Below are 18,749 nucleotides of genomic sequence, written 5' to 3' on the forward strand. Positions count from 1 at the left end.
GAATAACCAGATGTTTGAATTTCCCCAAAGCTGAAAGAAGCCATAGATATGTAAAAATAAACTTTTCCAAGTAGATGTACTTCTCAGGCTGTTCAAAATTTACTAGATTTAGTTTGCTATTTGAGTAAAAACAGAGGGTTAGGATAGTATACCTATATGAGACATGCATTTTTATTTTTCTTGTAAGTCTCATCGTTCTCTACCTTAGAGGTTCCTAGGGGTTTATTTCAATTGCTATCTCATAAGCCACGTGCAGTTTGAATGAGAGAATGACGTGGGGCTGAGGTACATTTTTTTCTGATACTTCAGCAGCAGGCCTACCTCTGTGGTACTGTGGGATATCACATATGGCAATAAAGATTCACATATTGGCAACTACAAACTGAGTCCTTGTATTCCAAAATGAAAGGCCAGGTAAAGTGTAGGAGACTAAATAATTTTTGTTGTTGTTGTTCCTGATGTGGCTAGGAGACACAACTGCTCTAGACTTTCATTTTTGCTACAATTAACTTTTTAGGTTAGATGACTTCAGAGGTGACAACATATGTGAAAAGAGAAGTTATTATTAACACAAGCGTAAGAACCCTTCAGTTGTGGCATTTCAAGGAATAATGGGAATTCTTGATCACCTTCTCACCATATTTACTAATGCTACTTTCTGCAGCCTTCTCTCAGAACAGAAAATTTGGTTTGCTTAAAAATATCTATAGAATATAGTGAGGAGGTGGGGGGTGCAGGTAGTTTCTTCAGTATTTTCAAGGCCAATTGATTTTTTAATTAACGTTAATGAAAATATAAAACATTCATTTCTGGAAATTGGTCTGTTTCCAGTTATTGCTGGAATTGTTTGGCAAGTCATATTTTTTAAAGTAGAAAATGAAATTCTCATGCAGAAAGATAAATTGTTTAACTTCCATGCAAGTCTTTAATTCTTTTTACCTCAGATTTTTTTTTGTTGTATTTTGTTGTGTTTAGATATGCAGCATATCTGCTGTTGTGATAAAGAAGTATAATTAATTTGAAATGCAGTTTCATTATGGTTTTCAATGCTTGCTTCAAATTAACTTATAATTTCCATCAATTTCTTAGGCATTTCTTCTAGATAGCTATTAGTTTTACTCCCGTAATATAATCAAGCACATTCTCAGCAACAGGAATGTGTAAGTGCATAGACATTGTTTGAAGTTAAAAAAAAAAAAAAAAAAAAGTTTTAGTTTACTTGTAAACTAAAAGAATTATGAAAATGTTTTGGTAATATGAAAATATTCATGTAGTTTTTCTGGACCTTGCTTTATTGTTACTAATGTAGGAAAAAATAGTTTAACTTATGCTACCAAAATTAATGTCAAAACTAATCGACCTTCATAAGCAGATAATTTTATGCTTCTTTGAACATGGTCTGTAGGTTCACCCCATGGATATTACATTCATTACACTTTTTCAGAAATTACTTTTTCTATAAAAACTCTTACAGTGACTTATCAGAATGAAGTGGACAGAAATAGTAGACAAAAGTTCTAACTTATTTTGTTTGGTTGCAGGGCAGTCATTGAGGTGTGTGAAACAGCTCATATTGCATAGAAGAGACTGGAAGGCTTCTACTTGAAAAGGATTTTATGAAAAATCAAGTTGCGTATAATATGAAGAGTGCATTAGTATTGGGTAAGTGTTATTAAATTGTGTTAATGCAATTTCATTAATCAATATTTATTAATGTATCGATATTTACTTATAAATTTATTGGTTATTTATCAGTATATCTTTCTCATCCACACTACTTTCCCATCCACTTTAATTTATAGATTCCTGTGAAAATATTTCAGTGGCTGTGTGCTGTTGCAGTTGACTTGTTTTCAGCATGATCCCACAATGGCACTGTAACGAGGCACAAAGCTATGACTTGCCTTGTCAGAGCCACGTGATGAAGAAATCTGAGATGTGCCCTACCCTGATCAACACAGTGGTTTCTATGGTACTCGAGTTAGAAATCTGAAAAACAAGGACAGTGATGATACACAAATTAAAAAATAACAACAACAAATAACAATCAGTATTTTCCATTTGTAAATGATCAGTAACTGACTGCTACATTCAATAGATAAATTATTCACAATGGAAACAGCAGGTTCTAATCATCTCCAAATTAATGCCTTCCTGGCTTTCTGTGTACTGGCTAACACAAAATAATTGCCTTGGCATATGCCATGCTCTTCTATGAATTTTACAAATACTAGGCTATTCTGTAATAGTTGTTATCCACAGGATAATACAAATCACCTACCTTCTTGGTAACCAGTGCTTTAAACTGTGTGCCACCATAAATTACTTGCACACCAGATAGCTCTCTGTCTCCTTGCATTATTATGAGGGTAACGTATCCTAGGTATGCCTCTCCAATTGCACTGCATCATCCTAAGCAAACTGTTAGCATGGCATTCACAGCTGCTCTCGCTATGTTGCTATAAATGATAGATGAGTACTACATTCTCTGGGTTTGAGTGCAATGCCAGTTCAGTACTTCTGGACTTGTTTCCATGTCACTTTGAAAACTATGGAGATGCTGCAGAAGGGGTGAATTGGTTCAAAAACAAAGAAATTAAATTAAAAAAAAAAAAAAGTATTCCCAGCAGGAGATTTTGTTCACACTTGATTTGAATGTTTGAATATGGATACACTGGTATTTTTTGTTTCCATGTATTCTGTACACATAAATACAAAATTAAATTCCTTTATTATTCTAGACTAACAGGAATGGCAAAAGTAAAAATTGTTTGAAAGAAAATAGTTGGATTTCCTTGGTACTGTGACAAATTCTCTGCCAGAGACCAGCAGAGAGCAGATTCCTGAACATTTAAAACTTCAGCAAGACGAAAAGAGGTCACATAATATAATTGTGCACACCTTCTCTGCAGGGCTATTTTCAGTTTTCGTAACACCCCGAAATATTGTGAAAAACTAATGGGAAAGCATTGTAGTGAATCATCTTAAGTTAGAGCAACTTTTGTCTGAACATCCTCAAATTTTCTTATGGAACTGAAATTGGATTCAAATCTTCAAATGATCTTTTAATGTCAGGGAGTTTAAGCACACACTGGATCTGCAAGCCTACCTTTTGCAAAATTAGACATTGAGGTCTGAATTTTCCATTTTAAGCCCATCTCCTTTTGGGAATGGGCTAGTTGCTACTAACACACACTAACAGATTGCAATGCTACGGTGGCAGTTTCAAGTATAATTTTTCTTTTTGAATAAGAATTTCCCTAGAAGAGAGAGACTAGCTGTTCCTCTGTCTTCTGGATACAGCAATTTTGTTAATGCAAGCAATTTGTGATCACTCAAACATTAAGGAAACATTATTTTACAGGGAGATAGTGATCATGCAAAGTGAAAATCCCTGTTGTTTTGATCAAGGCAAAAATATTAACATTAAAAAAAAAAAGACCTGCTCATAAGAGGAGAATAGAATAAATTTATTAATTTAGCAGTTTATTTGTTATATTTTTTGGGGTGTTTTTCCTTTTGGCTTTCATGAGAGATTGGTCTAAAGTCCTCCAGATTCTGGTAGGTTCTTATCAGTGAGGAAATCATGGGTGCAACTGCATGGATATATGAAATATATCCATATATATTATATATGGATATATTCCTATGTATATATTCCTGTGCAATAGCATGGGTGCTGGGTCCTCAGCACCTCTTTCATTCTCCTGTTGTCCACGCCACTTTTAAGTGCAGACATAACTTGTGGGTGTTTACTGTGCTGAGGGAGAGAATGAACATTTTTCCCATTCCCAAACTAAGCTGAAATCTTAGTATTTTGTATTAAAAAACATAAATTGAATGATATATATTTTATAAAGAATGAGGTGGCAAAGCTAGTATCAAAAAATGAGACATGGAGATCTAGTGATTTGCTTCATTGCTCTGTCACTGTATATCATTCTGAATTTCTTCATTGCTCTTTGAAATCTATTTTGCCTTGAAATACTATGGGTTTTATGTATAAAATTGTATTTCTGGTATTGATGTTCATGAGTTCCCAGACATCAAGAATGCAATGTTCTCCTGAAGTCTGAAATGTATTTTGGGCATATAGGTAAGGGAAGATTTGGTACAGCTTTAAAATTTAAGGGTAGTATGGTCAGAGTTATTAAAATCTTCAAAGTACATGGAAAAGGTCCTTAGCCTCTAATTAATGTCTTGTAAACAGAGAATAAATCATGGAAAGTGCACTGGTCTGAGTCTAGTTAGGAGGCTGGTTAAAAAAAAAAAAAAAACAAGCTAATGTTTTAACTATTAAATTGTAAGACATTGAACCATATCAGTACTTTTTTTTTTTTTTTTTTTTTTACTTTATGAAATTGGGTAATGGAGTTTGACTACAGTGTGTTTTTAATATAATGTATTGCTTTGATTTCATAATTGTTACAATATCTTTTTTCCATTCCTAATTATAATCACTAACTTTAGTTACTCAATTCTCATTTTACTAATTACTTGTGTAGAATCTAAACACATTTTTTAATGTTACTGTGATCTTTTTGATAATGTGTGGTATTAAAACATTTCCCCAGCCATATCAGGTGTCGTCGTGAAACAGTAGAGTTTGAAATGAATCTGTGTCAGGAGAACAAAACATTAATGAAACTGTTCTGTTGCCTTGATGTTATTCCTTAGCATTTTTGTTGCAGAGCCAGAATTAAAATTCCAAGCTTTTACATGTTCTGCTAGGAAAGTTTACTTTTATCTGAGCTTTGTGATATCCTCTTAGCCTATATTTTTAATAATTCTTTCCATGTTATCAAGTACCAAACTTCTGTTGATGTGGTGCTATGCAAAATGAACAGCAGAGCTGAACACTATTAATCTGTGGTTGTCTTTTAAATTTAATATTTCTTCCCAGATCAGTAGACTGAGGTCTGCTAACTATTACCCTGCATAAAAATCATTGCACAAATCTGAGCATAATGAGACCTGGATTTTGGTTTCATGCTGCTAGTAATCAGAGCTAAAGCACAAACTATTTTTTTTTTTCTTCTTTTTCTGAGGTAGCTCCTGGTCCATAGCAGGATAAGTGTGGAGATGTATAAATTCTAACAGATCTGCTGGTATGATAGTTCATTGCATACTAAATGAAGCCCATCAAAATTTATTGAGTGATTCCTACATCGATTCTGTATCTTACAGGTGAACGAGAACCTTACAAAGATATCTAATCATAATGTAAAGATTTCTAAGTGAGACAGTCAGTCTACAGCATCCTTCGCTATTAGTTACCTTTACTATCAAAAATGTATACTTTAGCTCACATTTATCTTGATACAGGTTTTTGTCTGAATTTTTCCATTACTTTTTGGTTAACTTTCTCCAATCCAAAGTCAGAAATCTTAGCATTCATGGAATATGAACCTGTGTAGTTTATTAGACATAAAATATGGTGCAGATAATTTCTCTTTTTATTGTAGTCAAATTTTTAAACCTTCAGAGTAGATGCTGGCAGGGAAGAGATTCTAAGAGCTACTACACTAAGGGCATCTTTGGAGTTTGGTCTGAGTTGATTTCTAGTCAGATAAAAAAATATTAATTATCATTATCATCACCACAGGTCTTCAGATTTTGAAGCAAACAAAATGTTACCTGATGGACACAAAGCAGAGCTAAGTTTTGACACAAGTCACCTGCATATTGTTAGTATATTCATGTACACACATTCAGCCCGGTTCTGTCTCAAATGAATTAAATTCCTGGAGTCCCACTGACCACATGAAGAAGGAAAATGACCTGAAATCACATGTTGAACAGGTAGGAGAATTCATGAGCTGTTTTTAACATAATATGAACTAAGTCGCTGGCATATTCTGGATATTCAATAAGAAAAGCAAACGTATTCTGGAGATAAGTCACTTCCTCTGAGATTTTTTTTATTTATTCGTTAACTGAAATCGGCAATAATTTTAATTAGAATTAATTACAAAGATTTACAATTCAAATTATATAGTTTTTATTTTATTATTATTTTTAAATCTTACTGTGCTGTTGCGTGAATTTAATCTGTTTCATCACGTGCTGAATTTGGTTTACAATTCTGTGGAAGAAAAAGTAGCCCCTATGGGATAGTTCACATATGCAAATTTTCCTGGAAACTGCCTCTTGTTTAGAACTTAAGATTATTTGCTTTCTCTAAATTTAAGTAGCAATTTAAGGAGTGACACTAGAAGGAAGCTGTTTTGCTTCATCCAAGGTGACAGTAAAAAGGAGCTCTCCCTCTCTCCGCTGGTGGAAGGTGCGAGGAGTGGCAGGAGCCAAAGCCAGAGATTGCTGTACCTAGATCAAGAGATCCAGTAGCTATTAGAGCAACCAAGGGGACTAGACTGCTCGATGCCTCAGTGCATTCATGCTTCTTAGCGGCAGTTTTAATCTGCTTTGCAGTATCTTATTGTAAGTGTCCAAAGAACACAACAGTCTTCTAAGGTCAGTTATTTTTCAATCAGCAAAGCTTGCCTCAGAGGATATTCTTTAAAAACAATTGTGGAAATTGTTGAGAGGAAGCCAATTAAATCCTCTGCCATGACTGATTGATTTTTCTGATGCCTAGAACCAACCAGAGCTTCTAGTCTCTTATCAGTGAATAATTCATGTCCTGTGAGTGAAGAACCCAACAAGAGTAAACCAAAATGTGCAAATATCTGTCTTTAGACTTTCACAGCTCATCTTTGGATAAGACTATTATAAAGTCATTTGGAAAAAGAAGCTCATACATAAAAATGAATGTTGCCATGCAACAAGTGCTAAAGAAAGAACCAAAAGATTTGAGCCTTAATTAATTTTCCATAGCAGCTGGGAATGTTCAGGAATAAGGAAATTCAGGAGCACCGGTCTTAATTAAACTTCATTTCCTACAAATCTGCGGCTTGTAGTTGATTGACTTTAATGTCTGAAGGGATATAACTCCAACAGATACTTTTTCATGATTGCAACATTTGTTACTGCATTCTCTCCAATAAAACTTCCTTAATATCTAGTAAGATCTAATAAGAGTGTAGGTTGTGGTCTCTCTCTATTTGAACACGTACTACCTATTGCACAAGTGCCTATTTTTTCTAAATTTGTAGGAGTATAGTCATCTCTAAGGTCTTCGGCACCTCTGTTTAATTTGTGTCAGTATCTTGTACTAAGACCTGCAAAAGCAGATGGCCTGAGGTCCTGTGAAGTTATTGGGCTCCTCCATGTGGATGAAACTTAAATCAGCATTAGGGCTGGCCTCTGTAAGAGGGCATAGCTGGATGCAAATTTCTAAATGCTGATGTCATATTGGAAAAAACAGAAAAAAAACCAACCCTATAGTACTTACTATTTAGCTGACAGAATCCTCTGCTTCTGGTATTCATGAGAAATAATCTGCTAGACTGTGATTCATTAGTCAGAAGCTGATATTGTAGAAAAGGAAGAAATTTTGAAAGACACAAATTAAACTTGTCATTTCGTCTTTTTGTGATTCAGCTCCAAATAGAGAAAACTGGATGTATCCATCTCGGAGAAAGGAGAGCAAAACAAGGTCTGTTGGTAGAAGTCTCAAATATTATGGTGAGTTAATGATCATAAAAGCATGTAAGTATAAACACGAATACCTTTCATTCAACTATACAATCTAAGCTTCTTAAAATCCTACAGTTGGAGCATGCGTGACCAGAATGCACCTACTGTTTCCTCCATGAAATTGGTGCATTGTATGCATACAGTGATTTTGGATATTGGTGTCATTCAGTAGGAAACATTGCAATTAGATCACATGTGCCTGTGACATGTTACTTTTCTCATCGAAGGAATTAATTTTTGCATCACTGAAAACAAATAATTAAGAAGAGTTGATTCCTCTCTGAGCTGCTGAAATGATTGCTAATTTTTGAGTGCTTTTCAAATGATCCATGGAATACATGAACATAAAGGTTAGCAAAGTTATGCTCTATGACTGTGCTGCAAAGGGCAGGTTTCTAGTCTAGCAGGTGCTGAAGCAAGTGGAAACATCCCATTTCAGAAGCTGACACAATTATGGATTAGGTAGGATTAGAGAACGTTCTGTTCATTTCTCTTATTTCTCTTTCCTGTCCCACTGCAATTGCTTTTGTCAATTGTTATAAAAACTCACAGGGTTTGAGTGTCTGGTGGAAGTATCTCAGTTTGAATTCAGATGGCAGTGGACAGAGCCTGACTGAGTCTCTGTCACTTTTGACCTTCACTACAATGTTAAGCCCTGGAAGTAGAGTCTGTATCTTTAAAGGGATTTTTGTTTGTTGTCACCAAACATGACGCTTGCTTGCTGCAAAAGGATAGAAACTGAGCTTCCTTATCTTACACAACAGGAAATAATATTAGCCCTGGTAACACACCCACTTACACTGCTATCTTTTTCAGTATCAAATTTTGTCCATCGTATTTACAGTAACAAAATGTATTACAAGCTGCTATGTTGCCTGTGACTTGAGAGGAAGTTTGAACAAGAATCGCCGGGGGTAATATTCTCTTGGATATGATTCAAAGCACACAGTTCAGAGATTAATAGATAACATAAAATAAAATTACAGATCAATGTGGCAAAGGATCATTCTAATGTGCTTGTAATCATTTTCTCATCCACTGGTTGTGCTATCTCCTTTCTATATTGGCAGGGCCGCTTATCTTGTGGTACTGTGGCAACTCTGAACGTTTTATCACTTACTTTAAAAGTGGAATCAATTACAACTCTAGATTAAAATAGTGAATGTACTTCAGGGAGTAAAAAAGATATCTTGTTATGTGTTTTCTGAAATTGCTCGTAAGGCCTAGCTGATGAGTCATAACTGGAAACTTAAGGAAATTAATAGGACGGCTTTGGAGTAGATCTCATCTTGGGATGGGTGGAGGATGCAGATTCCTTCTTCACTGAGAACCTGTGGCAGCCAAAACTAGTAAGAAAAGGAGGGACTTTTTATACATGTACCATGTATATCTGTGTGGGAGAGATTGAAATACCTGTGTAATAACACGAAGACAAGAAATCACAGTGATGGAGGGTGCAATATTTCACCCTTGTAGAGACAGAAAAGACCTGAATGCACCTCTCCTGGCCTAGATTTGTTCTTGCTGTTTTTTTTTGCAAGCCCCCTCTATGCTGACTTGCTAATTTAGCAACAGGAGCTGGAACTACGTTGCCTACATTTTCTCATTTGAGTTTATCATAAAGGAGAGGTTCTCTTCTTCAGGATGAAGTTTTGGAAAATATGAACACGAACTGTTTGTCATTTCCAGAATGGGAGTAAAAACAGAATTAATTGTTATACTAAAAAGAAAACTTAAATCTAATGATTTTATTGTTTGCAGTTCAAAATTTTGGTAAAGGTCTTTGAACCTTGGCACAGGGGTAGAAATTTGACAGTACTTATATTTGTGATTATTAAATTTCAATCAGCTCAAGTCCCTGAAAAATCCATCTAATGTGAGAACGTCCCAGTGAGATATCGAAGAGGCTCAGCAGAGCTTTGCTGTACCTGTGACACCTAGCTGAAGGAAGGCAATTTGCTTGTCAGGCTCTGAGGAAGAGCAGCAAAGCCATTTCTTGCATTGAAATTGCTGTTTTTGTTCCTTCTGTTGGTCCCTGGCATCAGGGTAGGGAGCTGTCACACTTAAATACAGATGAAGGAATGAAGACTGGCGTAAAGAAGGCACGAACTGAGAATTGGCATTGGATAAAAGGGAATAGGGAATCAGCTGAACAAGGAGATCCAAACTAGAAACTAGTTAGGGTAGACAGAACAGTGGGATGAGATAGAATTGGGAAGAGGAGGGAAAGAGATGAGAAGAGGATTGGCTTGTCCATATCCAGATTCTAGTTCTTCAATGCAATATGAGAAAAAGTTGTCCATTTCTGAGCTACCTTACTGCTTTGCAAACATACTAAAACAGTTGTGAAAGCAGTGTTTATTTGGGGTAAAGTACATCAGTTGAGTACTTTACTCGTGGAGCTGTTTCCTGCTTTTTTAGACCTGGCAGTCATTGCGGGCCTGAGCACTTGCCATTGTGTTTTGTTGAACAGTATAGATATAAATTTGGTTACATTTTTTCTGTTGCATGTTAAGTGATCCCACTTTTCTTTGTGGAAATAACACAGTTAAAATATATACTTTTTTGGCATTTGGCTTTGAATTTCATTTTAGTGTCATGAGTATTTTGGTGGAGCCTGAAAAACCAACAGGATCATATATGGTGCAGGGAAATGAGTTGGCAAACTCTCAAGGTAATTAGGCAGCAATGCAGAGACCAGTTTTTCCTTCTAAAACATTGACTGGTATGGATCTGAGAAAGGGGACTGTTATCTTTGCAATTTATCAAAGAAGCTTTGGCAAAGTAATTATTACCAGACAGCCACTGGCTGCTGCTCGTGCCGTAGCAGGTGTAGAGCAGATGATAAGGCTAAATGGGCTACAAGCTTTGGATTCATTCTGTGCTTAGTTTTGCTCTTACAAAATTCAGCAAGAGTTTTGCCATTGAAGTGGAAGGAAGACTGAACCTTTTGATTCACAGTCAGATCAGTACAAGATATGGAGTACCATTACCATTTATTGCTCTCCATATTGTACCCACTGAGTGAACCTTTGGAGGATGATCAGGAATCTAATTTCTTTCAGTGGGAGATGAAGAGATACTATGCACTTGTTAGGACCAAACTGTAGAAGCCTGCCTTCTTAACGTCACCTATATTACAACACTCAGGTACTAGTTTTCCTGTTTTATTATATGAGCCATTTTGCTTTCATTACAGTGACATTAATGCATATCAGTTCAGGATTACATTGCATTTGTCCTGTATCTAGCCACATCCTGATTTCTATCTTGTGGTTTATCTGGCTGCTAGTGTTTTAGACATCTGAATGCCATTGGGTTGCAGGATCTCATATCCTACAGCCTTATTTAGCTCAGTTCTGACTTCTAAATGTATAGATGAAATAGAGAATCAGTCTTATAACAGCTGAGTAGATGGAGTGTTTGAGTTTACAGAGTTATTCTAACTGGACTGTCTTGTTGGCAAGTCTTGACATTTAGGTTTGATATGTGGCAATTGAATAAGCTTTTAGTACACTGCTAGGATTGTATCCATTAGGCTTCTTTTCAGTAAAAAATCTTGCTGTTGTTTGTTGTGACATTTGAAATCTTGAGTCAAATGGCATTTTCAGAACTTTGGTACTCTACCAAGAGTAGTACCAGTTTGGTACTACTCTACAACTCTGGTGGAGAAAAAAGGTTGGCATTAGCCACGAAATTTTATGGGAATACATATCCAAACCCTGTCAGAGCTTTGATGTGAATCTTTATTACAAACAAAGAGGACTTGCACCAGTATTTTTGCCTAACATGACTTTCAATTATTACAATTTCGTAAACAATTAATTATTGTTTCTGAAAGTTCAGGAAAATACATTCAGGAAAATTAAGTTCCAGAGGTCATTAAATAATGAATTTAATGTTCTTGGTAGAAATAAGAGCATTGTAATGTTTCCAGCCCCGTGTGTTAAGAACATCTGAGACAGTCTTTCTGCTGTGCTTTCTTCTAGGAGTTGTATAAATGAACAGGTGAAGATTGGACAGTGTTCAGGTTTATATTATGTGTGTACAGCTACAGACTGAGTTGGGACTGCAGATGGGGTCACAGAAGTGGTTCCAGACCTAGAGAGCTTTCTCTTTTCTGCGATCTGATGAGCAGAGCTGGGATGGCAGCTGAGCCGTAAGGCTTACTGAGCACAGTGTATGTATGTACAGAAATATGTGGGTGGCATCACTTGTGCATGGGGCCTTTTTCACATTTATGTGCTAGGAGCTGTACTCGAATGTGTATTTTGTCAGGGAGATCGCTAAATGGGCATTGTATGGTGAATTAATTCAAGGAAATCCTGTGGCTGTGCTGGAGGTCAGGCTAGCTGATCACAGTCATTGCTTTTGCCCTGTAATCTGTAATGGATGATGTCCCTGAGAGTATCAACAAGAGATAAATGTGAATAACCCTAATGTACAAGGTCTTTGCATTTTGCCCCAAAATAATTGAACTCATTCCATTCAGAGAACATCTGAATAATTTTGAACAGTGCAAAGTCTGTTGCATATGACTGAGCTACTGCTCTTTTTGTATTTCCCATAAAATGAATAAACTATACCCATGAGTTTCATTTAACGTTATAATTTCCTTCCTCCCCAGAAAAGATTTTATAAGTAGCTTAATAGAAAACACTGTCGAATTAGGTTTTTTCCTTAAATGTTTTTGGACTGAAGCCTCTGTCTCAAAGGAAGGGTTTTATAATGCACAACAATCTCACTTTAGTCCAATGTTTAATTAATTTTTATTTCATTTGCTCATTTTTGGGAATCTAAAATGTTTTGTAGGAAGAAATAGAAAATGGGAGCGTTGTGAATTCTTTTTTTTTTTTGTTGTTGTTGTTAAAGTCATAAAACAGGCCTCAAAGGAGAGCACTGCCTTCATTCAAAACAAAATCTTTTTGTTCAAGTTTCTTTGGCAAAAACTATTCAGGTTTTTTGTTGGTTTGTTGTTCAGATAGCTGGCTAGTCTAAATGCTTTTCAGGACTACTGGACCTCATAGGGCAAGTTAGTACAGAGTCAGTGCGCTTAGGCTGCAGCTGACTGGAACCTGAATTTTGCCATTAGTGAATGACATTTTTCCCTGCATTTGCCTAAACTGGAGGAGCAGAGGGTAAAATAAAATGAGCAAAACAACCTTCATACATATAAATGCTTAACTTGGCCACAGACCAGGTTAATAATAAATCATAATCCCTAAATAGCAATCAATTAAAATAGTAAATATTTCCAAGTGACTGAAATAACCTTCATCTGGTCATTGGAGCAAAAGGAATAGGAAAGAGGCTTAGTCTCTGTGTTTGAGAGGCACAGGGATAGGGGAATCCCTAGAGGACGTGTTTTGTGTGGTCTGCTGTATGGAAAGGCCAAAAGGGATGAGGTTTTTTGTTGTCTTCCCCCATGCCCTCCAACTGTTAGACTTCCAGTCCCTTGATGTGCATTGACTGTGTGGGTACAAGCAGCATTCTGTGGGGCGTATCATTAATTAATTAGTCATAGCCTGGAACAGGAACCATTCACCTCACTAAGGGAAAATTGAGTTTGTCCCCATTCCTGCAGCTTCATATGTGAACATGTGTCTTAGATTACAAACTCAATGATGAAGATAAAAAGCAGATGCTCTTTTGCTGATGCCTCCTTTTAATCTTTTGGGAATGCAGTTAAATTTAGTACATGTTGTGAAGATAATGAATTTTTTTATGATGAACTCACATCATCAAAATAGAAAATCTCTAGTTATCATTTGTTTTTAGCAAATGGCAACAAGACAACCCTTCATTTATCTCTTCTTGTTACTGAGCTACTTTATCTTCTTGGAATCTATGAAGAGTCCTGTAGCAAAGCAAAATAATGAAAAAACTTGCATTAGCTGTTTAAGACATTTAAGAACATAACTCTAAGTGGCATTTTCAAGACCTTCTGAAAAGCCTATGGTAAAACCATTGATAAGCACTACCAAGTGCTTAGTGTTGTATCAGACAAATATGCTTTTAAAATTATCAGCTATATTCCTGTCTTTCATATGTCTGAAACTAAAACATAATATTCGAGGAAATCTCTAACTAGCTGAGCAACTAACTGAGAACAAAACTACCCGCAGAAACATTTTTTGCATTACTTATTTGAAAGCAAGGCTAAATGCCTTATGGGGTAATGCAGCGTAGACATATGTTTAGCTCCTACTTACCCAAAATAACTTGCTTAGTTAAGTAACATAAACACACAAACTAAATCTCACCATGCCCAGCCTGAAGGGAATGCAGATTTGTGGAAACCACTTATTCAAATCTGAATAGAAACTGTTCTGAAATTTCCCCTTTTTCCTCTTTTTCCCCTTTCCCCTCTTTTTCACTTCTCTAGGCACTTTACCCTTGAAGGGTACAGGTTTTGATCCCAACTTTAATGGGACAAGAGGTGGGCTAATGATGGACACCTCTGGTCTTGTGGGTGTTCTTGTCTCCCTTTTTAAAGTACTTCAGGAACACCAGTGTCAGGCTCATTGTAGGAAAAGCAGAAACCTGTTGGGAAGACCCTTGATGACCCCAGGTTTTCTAACCAGAGCCGTGAATTTCTTTAACTAGTTTGGGGTGGCCTGACAGGGGGAATATGGGTGAGAGGGAAGGAATCTGAATCTTTTCTTTATTCTTTGTGCAGGGCTTCTCTGACCTTTTCTGGTATTCATTATTTCATTTCTGGCTCTTTATTCTGCCTGTGCTTCTTGATTACAGCTTCCTTTTCTGTGGGAGAACTGTAGGCCACAACATGAAATAATGAATGTATTCAGAGGAGAGTGGTGTATTTCGCTGAATACACTGGGAGCTCCAACCTGGCAATGTTATTCTTGTGGCAATAATTGCAAGAACTGAAGTGGTGTGAATGAGAATGAAGCAGGTTACGCAGACATAAGCTTAACTTTCCCTGAGAAAAGCATGAAATTAAATCTGTCCAAATGCCTTTGAATCCTCACCATAAAACTTGTTAGTCTCAGTGGGAAAGGTGTTCTAAGTACGATCCCTGGAATCAATGCATACCGCCAGTCTATTTACAGCATTATTGCCATGCAGGAGGAATTGTACAAACTGTACAAACATTAGTACGGGAATAAAGAAAATGTCATTAAGGACTGCAGTAAATGGTTTGTGAATTACAGCACAACAGAAGTTGCATTTGGCAGAATTATGAACTATGGATGAGCATGTACAGGTGGGACCCAGCAATCCATCAGTAAGACATGTTTCCTAATCCCTAATGCCAGGAGGCCTGGCATTATGCAGCTAATAAAATGAGAGACAAGGGTATGTGAATGCACCCTTCGCAGAGGGTACTGTGCGTGTATACAATTAATGACGCTTGTGAATTATGGAGCAATGACAAACAACACCACTATCGCAAAGGAGACCAGAGGGTTCATTCTGGGCAGATAAAATAAATTATGTACTCGTACACGACTCCTTAGATCTTCTCAGCCAACGGCCTCAGGCAATTAAATGAGCCAGAAATTGAGCTCTCCACAAGCATTTAAATAGCAACTGTTCACATGCATGCACAAGCAATTATGTGGTATTGAAATAAGAAAAGAAAATTGAATATAAAATCTGTTGGATAGGGAATAAAGCTGAATTTCAGTTTCCTGGCCATTCAGGAACTTTGGTCAGCACAATTCCAGGCTTCAGAAAAAAAGATAGGTTTGAAAAATCAAATCAAATAAAAACACCTAAGTGCTTTAAGTAGTTTCTCTATGTTTAAATGTATTGAGGCACAGTATAAGCACAGGTCTGCGTATGTGCACACCTGCAAATATATTTTTGTTATTCTTATTATTATTGTTATTCTTCTTATTTTATTCTCCCTTATAATTTTTCCATTTGCAGTCCTCTTGCTTCCTGGGAAGATCAAAGACGAAGTGTGTATATATGAATCTATACTATATGTATATGTATATAAATATATATGCATGTATATATATATAACTGTGAGAAATCTATTAAACTGACAATCTTTCCTGGAACAACAAGATAGTACCATGGCTTGGACAACAAGTCACAGTAGTAAAATAGGAACATGGTGCCTATATTGAACATTGCACGTTTAAATAATAGTCATTTAATGCTGCTTCTCCTATCTATATCTAATTACTGAAGACACCCTGCAATGTCAAGTAGCCCAATATGTTAACAAACCCAGTATCACAGTATCACGTGGTTTCTGTGTGCACTGATTATGTAGGCTGGACATGTAGGGATGACAGAATTGGATGAATAACTCCATTTGAGTAGTAAAAAACTGAAGGCGCATAATTGACTGAGGTATTTTCTAAATATAAAAGTGGGCTCCATTCCTTAAATAATTTGAATAGTTGAGCCAACTTCAATGATATCGTGCCAATGTTTTTTTAATTTCTTATTGGGGTTTGGTAGAGATACAGATTTTAAAGATCACTGCAAACTTAAGAATTAAAACCCCTGGTGAAATTATTTTTAAAGCTTTTTTTTCTCTCCAGTAACTTCTTCTGATTCCTTAACTTCTATTGTGTCAGTTTTACACATATGAAATCAAAATTCATAAGTAGGAAGAAACTTTGAGAATTATAATATTAGATTATCAAGTTAAGTAAGTTAAGAAAGTTAAACTTGCTGAGGGGACTACAAATCTGTAAGTCAGATTTCTAGGGATGGTTGTGTTTCTACTGCTTCCTGGGCTAGAACGTGAAAAAAAGTTACAGAGGATTGGATTTTTGGAGCAAAAGAATGCTCTGCCTCCTGGATGGAGGAAAGTCTCAAGGAAGTTCACCTTGGTGAAATCTCAGCAAGGTGCAGAGAAAATTCAGGGAGTGTCATAAAGTTATGATACAAAGTAAGATTTTAAAAGTTTTCTTAAAGATCACTGCTTTGTAAGTGGCTTCTGTATTCTCACTGGGATTTTTTTTTTTTTTTATTTGTGCTAACAGAGAGTACAAAGGTATCCTAATAAATTCAAATCTGTAACGCTCTGGAGCAGTGCATGCTGTTCACGTTAACTCAATTTACGAATGTCCATTTGCAACTGTTACTGTGAGCTAGTTTGTAGTGTAGGTGTTCCAACAACAGGCACATGTACACACTGTTCTTTCCTTTGGAATTTACTTTTGGCTCTTGTTTTGTTGTTTTTCCCTTCCTCTGAGTATCAACAGAAAGTGCATATTTGATTTTTATGAATATAGAAGATATTAAAGCTTTTTTTTTTTTCCTACTTGTTAAAGCGATACACAAAGATTTTCAAATGTTAAAAGCAAAATACCTTATAAGTTTTTGTTATGTTTTTAAAGGAAACAAAAAAGTATGTATTTTAAATTAAGCTATGCCTTTATAGTCTTTGGCTGGTTGTTATTGTATTTTAAATTTGTGCGTTTAGCTATAGTGGAACCTTTCTTTGTAGTACTATTGATTTTTGCATCACCACCAAACCGCTGTAGTTAGAGATGTGCTGACATGTCTATTAAATAACCTTTTATTTTCATGGAATTTTAATTCAGTGGTGGCATTTTTAATGGGGTACAATTAAAAGTCAATCAACAGTATTCTGTATGAGGATTGCTGACTTTCAGAAATGCAAGTAAATATACAGAGTATTTTGCTTTGTAGCATCTTTGGTAGGAATAGCTGCTTTGACTTGCCAACTACAGAATTAATAAATACGTTTAACATGTATTTCAGAATATGCAAAACAGCTGAAAACTTTCTGTTAAACATTTTATTTTCAGAACTACCATATTCTTGGAACCTGCGGATGTTTATTGAGGTTTTCCTATGGGGTATTATGTTACTGAGGGATTCTGTTTTGATACACATATGTACCTTGGGGAAGGCATATATGGTTTATATGTGTTTGGAGTCACTCTGAGCAGCAGCAAGGAAAGGCATTTTAAATAAGAATGAAAATAATGGAACATAATCACAGATAATACATCAATTACTTCTCTTACCCACTTCTCTTCCATTATAAAAATCTGTTTCTGGGGGAGGGAGATTTAACAGGTATTTCCCATGAAATTTGTTATGTGCTGATCTATCAAAATGAAATTACTAATGACAGCCAGTTTATTCTTTTTTTCTTTTTTTTTTTCCAGTCAGCCATCTTGAAAAATTATTTCATACAGTTGACAGATTGGATTTTAAAATTGAAAAAATCTAGTCTTTCAAGTTCTTGTATTGAGAATTTAGGAACAAATTAAAATGAATGAATCCCCTGCCTGTAAAATTGATGTTTGAGATAACTTCCTTCAAAGTACTTGAAACGGAATATTAAAATTATTTCAGTGTGATTTTTCTTTTTATTTCTCTGATTCATAGTAGATTTGGAATGCTCAATTTTTGTCTTAATATTTGTAGCATTTCTTTATGCTTGTGGGTTGGTAAGGTGTCTCATCTTCATTGTGAACTGCTGTTGCACTTCTGAGTGATGAAAGGAAGTTAGCAATTTATTGTTAACAACTAATGTATGATCAGAAATGTTTTTGTCTTTTTCTGATGAAGATATAGGCACATCAAATTCTCAAGGATGTTGAAGTGCTGAGATCTGGGTTTCTGAGCAGTTGGTATCATGTATCTGTGAGGGCTTAAATATGTTCCTCAAGAACCTTAGGACAGCAGGAGGATTGTCGCTAAACTCTTGTATTACCTGAAACTCTGCCTAAAAAAAGGAAGTAGATAAAGGGATAAGAGAATGAGAGGGGGTGTCTAAACAGATTACACAATGAGACTGAGGGAATATTTACCTTATGTTGTGGCATTAGAATGATTCCTTGTATAAGTAGAATGGTTTGGGTTGGAAGGGACCTTAAAGATCGTCTCCTTCCAAACCCCTGCCAGGGGCAGGGATACCTCCCATTAGGTCAGGTTGCTCAAAGCCTGGCCTTAAACACTTCCAGGGCTCTGACATCACTGGAAAACAATGTGATATTGGGGTGCTCGTACTTTAACAGTTTTACTTGTTATTGCTAAGTAAAATAGACCTGGAGCTGACTTTAAAAATCACCAGATGTACTTTGTTGCTGGTGGTGTTCCCCTCGTTCCTACACTCTGCCACAAAGGCATGCTATTGCCAAGATGAAACTTAGAACAAAATTTGCAGCCAGTATGTTTCCATTCAG

At 36.0% G+C, this 18,749-nt stretch overlaps 1 long non-coding RNA gene across 1 annotated transcript in view; it reads left to right on the top strand.

Moving 5' to 3' along the window:
* The window catches only part of LOC310904007, a 136,306-nt gene that overhangs the window by 34,094 nt on the left and 83,463 nt on the right, over nucleotides 1-18,749 (top strand). The window contains exons 6-8 of the long non-coding RNA XR_014587977.1: nucleotides 1,542-1,662; nucleotides 5,606-5,802; nucleotides 7,501-7,584. This is a non-coding gene — a long non-coding RNA (uncharacterized lncRNA). The remainder of the gene's footprint in view (nucleotides 1-1,541; nucleotides 1,663-5,605; nucleotides 5,803-7,500; nucleotides 7,585-18,749) is intronic.

The sequence above is a fragment of the Anser anser genome, assembly GCF_964211835.1.
Source record: "Anser anser genome assembly, chromosome: 9".
In the NCBI taxonomy this organism is placed as follows: domain Eukaryota; kingdom Metazoa; phylum Chordata; class Aves; order Anseriformes; family Anatidae; genus Anser; species Anser anser.